A 6971-nucleotide genomic window follows, 5' to 3' on the forward strand; every position below is an offset into this window, starting at 1 on the left:
AATCCAACCCAGTCCTACATGGCAATATTACGACGAAATCAAAACGTCATGGTTGAAATCAGCCCAACCCATTTCAATTGATCACATGGGCTCGTTTTATTTTTTTGGGCTTTTCTTATTGGGCTTCTTTTTGGGCCTTGGCATATTTACAGCCACTTTAGTATTTTTTTCGAATTTTTTATCATTCTAATTTGGGCCCTGGCCTTTTCATGCCCAAATACATTTGATCCAGTTTCAGTTTTGGCCTTTCTTCATTTTTAAATTCAGCAATTTTTTTCCCAGAACTTGGTTTCATTTCTATTTATTAGGACTTTCAACCAATTATTTGTCCAATACTAAATGCAGCACTATTTCATATTCAAATCAAGAAAACTCCAAGTCGAATTAAAATCATCCATCATATAACATCACATAATACATCTCCCAGGTTTACGTAACACAATAACTCATCTCATGGATACATTTCCTTACACACGAATATAGCAAAAACGGACAGAATATAGCAAATACATTACCTCTAGCTGGCCATTCACCCGTGTCGCGCCAGCATACTTCTCCTGAAAACAGATCCATAGCAATGGCCTTCAGCATGATCAACAATGTGGAGGAAACAATTCAACCAGGAAGGTAAATTTTGATTATTCAAATTCAACTTGGCAAACATTTATTGCAACATAAAGATAAGCATGATAATTAATGATCCATTTCTTCCAAGTAGGAGAAGACATTATTATTAGTATCACATTATGCATGTTCAACCAGTGAGGTATACCGATTTCCAGGTCTATACAGAGATATATTTATTTAAATTCTGCAAATATTGCCAAAGATAACTCGGGTTAAATGTTTTTTTTATCAACATGCATTTGTTTAACAGTCTGGAAAGATGTGATAATACAGGGGACAAACCATTTAAATTCTGTAAAAGGCTACACCACTGAACAATGGAGTAACAACCTATTTATTTAAGCAAAAGGAGGCATCAATTGAGGACATAGTAAATAAGTCCAGTTATCCAAATTCTAAATGTACTGTGACTGTGAGGTCTCAGTTCTGTGTTGCCAGAGTAAGGTTTTTGTTTCGTGCGTTAGATATGATGAAACCATATATAAATGCATGACAAATAGTGCAAACTACAGTAGTCACCATATATTTATATGGTAATATATCTCATTGTGGGTTCTTGCAGCTCTGCCTGATATTCTTCTCCTAACAATGTCTGGGTTTGAATTGAACAAGAGTGTTCTTGTGCTCGTCCTCAGGACGTACTAGCTAGAGGACTGAACCATGAGAACATTGTATCAACTTAGGAGATGTAAACTATTGTCTATTTCAGTGAATCTATGTTCAATTTCATGTTCGTTGGCTACACTAGGAATGGTGAACATGGGACTGCAGAAGAACAGGGGACAGGGCCAGCAGTACCAGGTCCTGTGGATGCACCTGAGAATGCTTCCAAGGAGAACGTTAGCCCCACCAAGGAATCTGATGAGGTTCAAGACAATGGGTAAGTAATTGAATGGACATCTTTTATGTACTAGCATTTTTAGTGGCTTCTGTATTTTTAAAATATCTTCTATGTATAATCATTGGCTGAGTCCCTTTATGTATTTAAGTTAAATCTCCATTTGCACCTGAGTGAAAATCTGAATTCGTTCTAGCTGTTACATTCCATTAGCCTTGTCATTCTTGTAAAATCTTGATTGATTTTTTTACAGCCTTGACATGTATAAAGATAAGCATGATAAATCCATTTCTTTTTGAGGATGCAAAAGTTTAAAAAGAGTGTTACCATTCAGAGACACAGTCCTCTCAGAAAATATGTTTACAGTGAAGGAGGACAGGAACATACATCTTTTCCTAGCAGATGGCGCACATATCACCAGCAGCGATTGCCTGAAGTGAGTTCCACCAACACACAGATACAAGTAGACTCTCCTGCAATCATCTCTATCCGAGCCTGAAAAAGCAGCAAATCCCATTTTCTTTTGCAGACAACCTATACAGGAGTAAGAAATTCAAGAGTCAAATAAAATCCATCAACTAGTGAACAAACAAAAAAGCTACCAGATCTTCAGGAAGTAAAACAATTAAACAGTCACAATTTATAGATACACCAACATCTATGAACCGAATCTGCACTATGGGTTCAATGCCATCAGCATCTCCAGGGTTTATAGGAGAAAAAGTGAACCGCAGGCAAAATATTCATACTTAAGACTGAAAAACAAAGATAGATGATGTCCTTAGCAGAATCCAGACCAGCGAGAGTTGTATGCGCATGACTTAGCACAACTCGGAAAGTAAAATAAGATAAAGATAAGAAAGACTAAAAAAATACACATCAGAATAACTGAAATGCATTATGCGGGTAATGACTACCAACTTCTCCTTGTGGGGGAATACCAGCAAATAAGCATAAAATACGGTAGACTAAAATTGCACTAATGACAATCTAGCAGCTGATCCACTAATAGATGGTATGCATGCAGGGAAATATAGAGCAACTACAAGTCCTTTAGTCTACACAATATACAACCACTAATAGATGGTATGCATGCAGGGAAACATAGAGCAGCATGAGTTATCCTGTTTACAATGGATGATGCGTGGGATATAACTAAACAACATTTTAATTTCTTTCTACCAGTACATTATTTTCTTAATTTTGTATCTGATTGGTACTACTATAAGAAGTAACCTTTGGTGCCGTTTGTAGATATTGGACGATCAATATTGTGGAAATGTTTGGCAGGTCGTCTTTTTCAACTGAAAAATTGCACGTTTATATCAAGAAAACAATTTGGAATCTACTAGTTGTGTGATTTTTCAGGGTCGAGCCCATTATCTAGTATAATTTAGTGGGGAAAAGATCCATTGAAAACAGTATAATTTAGTCAAAACCTTTCAAAAGTATAGATATGGTAAAATTCTTTTGAAAACATTCGAACATGATCAAATCCTTTTCATGATATAAGGATATAATAAAATCGTACATATATTCAGAACCAACAACATATAGTAAAATTCCTTTGAAATATGTTAATCTTGTCAAAACGTGTCGAAGAAAATCCAATTATGTTTGGATATGTTTTTAATACAATTGCTTCTGGTCAAATCTCATTAAAACAATTAAATTAGTTGAAATCTTTTAAAACGTATTGATGTGGTTTAACATATGAACTTGGTCAGGTTTTTGAAACACATGCCGCTCTGGTCAAAGCAATGCATGCCATAGCTAATTTACTTTTGCTTTGCTATCCAGTTGGCATGTGGTGGTAGGGAGGGGAACGGCTTTGCGTTAGGTCCATGTGCACAGTGAAAAAATAGACAACAGCAAAAGAGAAAAAAATACACACACAGAGGATGGATAAAGACAAAAGCAGAGGAGGTCACAAAGTAAATATAATAAGTGCCCAGCTCTGGGGTCAAATAATGCAGACCCTTACCAATGCGGCCCTGACGCGCCTCACTTACCTGCCCGTTTTTAATCCTCCCCACACATTAAATTTAATCCCTTTTCCTTTTCCCAAAATATTATGTGAGGGCGGGGGAGTTTAGAAAAGAAAAGCAAAAGAAGACCAAGAAGAAGCAGAAGAAAAAAGAAACGAAATTGGGAGGAGCGCTCGTGAGGAGGGCAAACAAATTATGTAGGAGATAAACAAATTACATCAAATAATTACAGTACGAACATATTTTACGCCATGGGACTAGATGTATTGATTTGGTATTGTAAATGCTCATGTTTTTTATAAACCAGGTTAAACTTCAGGAAGTTTGACTTATGACAAAGCTAACACGTGAAGGAAAAAAATGGAAACAAATGTATATTCTTAATCTGCACAGTTCAACAAGCAATTCCAACCAAGTATGTTACACCATTGCATGACTAAATATTAAAACTAACTGATAACAGGTTTTATACTAAATTACCCCTGGAAGCTAACCTGTACACCTTTTACTTGCATCTCCTGAATCAACTCGGTGAAAACACCTGCAAGGCATAGGCTCTGGTATAAAATATGCATATGCGATGTTCAAACAATGACAAGAAGATTGCATCCCACTGTTAGTCTGAACAAAGAACAAAGACAACATACTAACAAGACACAGAGCTCCCTATGATTGATCCATAAAGCATGACGACTTAAGCACTGGTATAACCAGCGAGGGAGGCGAACCTGCTTAGCAACACAGGCAGCACTGTCAGTACCCACTACTCAGAGTCAGATGGGAACCTGATTGAACTCACCCTAAGAAAACCTGCAGGCGTATTGCTTAAGCTTTTATTCCATGGAACAATCACTAGTAGAAGTATAAAATAAGGCCGAGTGATGCATTGTTCTTCAGTTGAGATTACAGGAAATGACATGGCACCGGATGGTAATCTAATCTTGCGGGGAGGTTCAGCTTAGAGAGTTACTGCGTTAGCTAGACTAGATGGTGGGTTGGGTAATGGGTACCCGAAAGAACGACACGTACGACAGTCAAGGGGAAGAGTCAGGTTCTCTGGTTCTGTATTGAAGATTCAAAGTGACAAACTGAACCCAAAACTGTATTAAGCTTGCCTTCCCTTGGCCTTGCTTCTCTTGTCTCTCATTGATGAAAAGGAGTTACCTGCCATCTTGTTAACCCCTTTCCTAACTGAACCTGAACGTGACAAACAATGACAGTGGAGCCATGGGATTAGAAGAAGGGCGTGCGTACATGAGGATGTTGAGCGGGAATCACCCCACTGGTAGATCAAAATGGTAGTTTAGGACCGGTTGTTGATATATACAAAATTGTTGTCAATCAAGCAGGAATCAACAAGCTTGTCCGTTAAATAAGCAGCAAGGGAGGCTCTAGCTAGCTTCTAGTTTAGCTTGCGTAGGGCACACAGTGCTACTCATCTACTATAATCAACAGGTTAAAAAAGCAGGAATCGCATGCCTACCACCTCCATTATCTAGCACTCTCCACATTTCCAGCCATAGCTAGCTTAGCTTAGCTAGTTGTACGTACTCCTACCGTGGATTGGTGTCACTGGTGTTCTTAACCCTACCGTGGATTCCATCTACTCCCTCTATTTCTAAATATAAGTCTTTCTAAAGGTTCCACTAGTGGACTATATATGTATGTACATAGCATATTTTAGAGTATAGATTTATTCATTTTGCTCCGTATGTAGACCGCTAGTGAAATCTATTAAAAGACTTATATTTAGCAACAAAGGGAGTATGATTTTACCCTGGAAAAGTAAGAAAATGCAAAAGGACTACGTTTCCAATGTATAATAGCTGGCTCACTCACCAGTGTGCGCCACCCAACTGTGTGTGAAACTGATCTACTCGGCCGTAGTGTTAGTGCAGGCTTATGGTCATGGAGCCGTAGGGCGATCGTGCATGTACTAAGGTGCTACTAGCTCTGGCAGGTGCTAGTTCAACGTGGGTGTGTCATCAGCGGCTTTTGGTCATGGAGCCGTTCGCCTCAACTGTCCCAAGATAGGTACCGAGCTGATATTTTCATGATGTAGGCGGATTCTCTGTCTAACAAAGTGTGTGTTGAATCCATGCATGTGCCTATCTGCTCATCAAAGCGGTAGAGGGTAGTACACTTTAACGTCTGATAATCAATAGGTTAATCGATCTCTCCTGGCATGTGATGTGAGTAGTAACAAAGCGAGATGGCATTGCAAAGTGCCGAAAACAACCGTTTTGTTTTGAGAATCTAGTGCCGGTCAGAATCCATTCCCTTAATTCCCTATTAATCACGGATCCAGTCTCCTCTCTCCCCGTAATCTACGTAAGAAACCAACCGGCCTAAAGGAAAAGCATGAAAGAGATGAGATCCGGGACGCACCACTTGGGGGAGCCGTGCTGGTAGTGCTGGGGCCACTTGGAGCAGTCCTCGTCGGCGGGGACGGTCTCGCCGAGGAACTCGGGCTCCCTGTCGCCGGCGGCCACGTTCCGGGCCTTCTTGGCAGCTGCGCCACGCACCTCTTGGTCGCCGCCGCCGTCTCCTGCTGCTGCTCCCCGGAGGCGGCCATCTCGTCCTCCTCCCCGAGCGCCAGCTCCTCCTCGTCGGGCTCCTCCCCGCACACCTCGTCCTCCACCATCGGGTTCTCCTACGCCTTCTCTTTCTTCTCCCGCGGCGCCTTGGTGGCCTTCTGCTGCTTCTTGGCGGCCTTGGGCGCTGGCTTCTTCTTGCCGGAGGAGGAGCCCCGCGACGGCGCGGCGGCCGAGGCCGGCGAGCTTGGCGGTGCCATGGGCGGGCTAGGGTTCTGGGGGAGGGTTCGGATCTGGGAACGAGGGAGGGAGGGAGGGATGTGGGTTTGGGGCGGCTGCGGACTGGGAAGATTGGAATGGGGTGTGGCAGGGAGGAGGTGGGGATCGGCGGCGGGGAGGAGGTGGCGACGGCGGCGAGGAGATGGGGACGAGGGAGGAGAGGAAGGGTGGGATGGGGGATCTGAGCTAGGGTTTGGGTTACTTTTTTAGTTTTTTTTTCTATAGATAGATGGATGGATGGATGTGGGATGGAGAGATGGATGGATGGATGGATGGGCGCAATGTAATCGATCCGTGGGAAGGGTATTGATTGGTTCGAAAAATCAATGATTTAAAATTGTTTGCAAATACTAAAAATAGAGGAATATCTATACCTAATAATAAAAGAAATAAGTATTCTTAGTCCGTCAACATAGTTAGAACATGTTACGACATTTTTATAATCGTCGTAAAAGTTATGACGATCTCATCTTATGCGGTTACGACGTTTTTGACTCACATCGTCATAATTTATATGTAGTTTTGATCCCCTCAAACGATTTACGACAATCTCGAATGAAATCGTCATAGATTTATGACGAGTTCATCAACGACGTCTTAAAAAACGTCAAGTATGAGCATATTTCTTGTAGTGTACTTTGATTCCTCTTTGGAGGATCTGCTGCTGCAGTCTACCGCTGAGATGTTAGAGAATAGAGACAGAGA

General features: G+C 41.2%; 1 long non-coding RNA gene across 3 annotated transcripts; it reads right to left on the reverse strand.

Moving 5' to 3' along the window:
- Positions 1-510: 510 nt before the first annotated feature.
- On the reverse strand, positions 511-5853 carry LOC123446489. 3 transcript variants are annotated; one of them, XR_006631387.1, is made up of 4 exons: positions 5842-5853; positions 3934-3994; positions 1426-1485; positions 511-557 (listed from the first exon to the last, which is right to left on the reverse strand). It is a non-coding gene; the product is annotated as an uncharacterized LOC123446489 (long non-coding RNA). The 3 variants fall into 3 exon arrangements; XR_006631386.1 differs by lacking the exon at positions 5842-5853 and adding an exon at positions 4618-4718; XR_006631388.1 differs by lacking the exon at positions 5842-5853 and adding an exon at positions 4182-4429.
- Positions 5854-6971: the final 1118 nt, after the last annotated feature.

This window comes from Hordeum vulgare, chromosome 4H, assembly GCF_904849725.1.
Source record: "Hordeum vulgare subsp. vulgare chromosome 4H, MorexV3_pseudomolecules_assembly, whole genome shotgun sequence".
NCBI lineage: Eukaryota > Viridiplantae > Streptophyta > Magnoliopsida > Poales > Poaceae > Hordeum > Hordeum vulgare.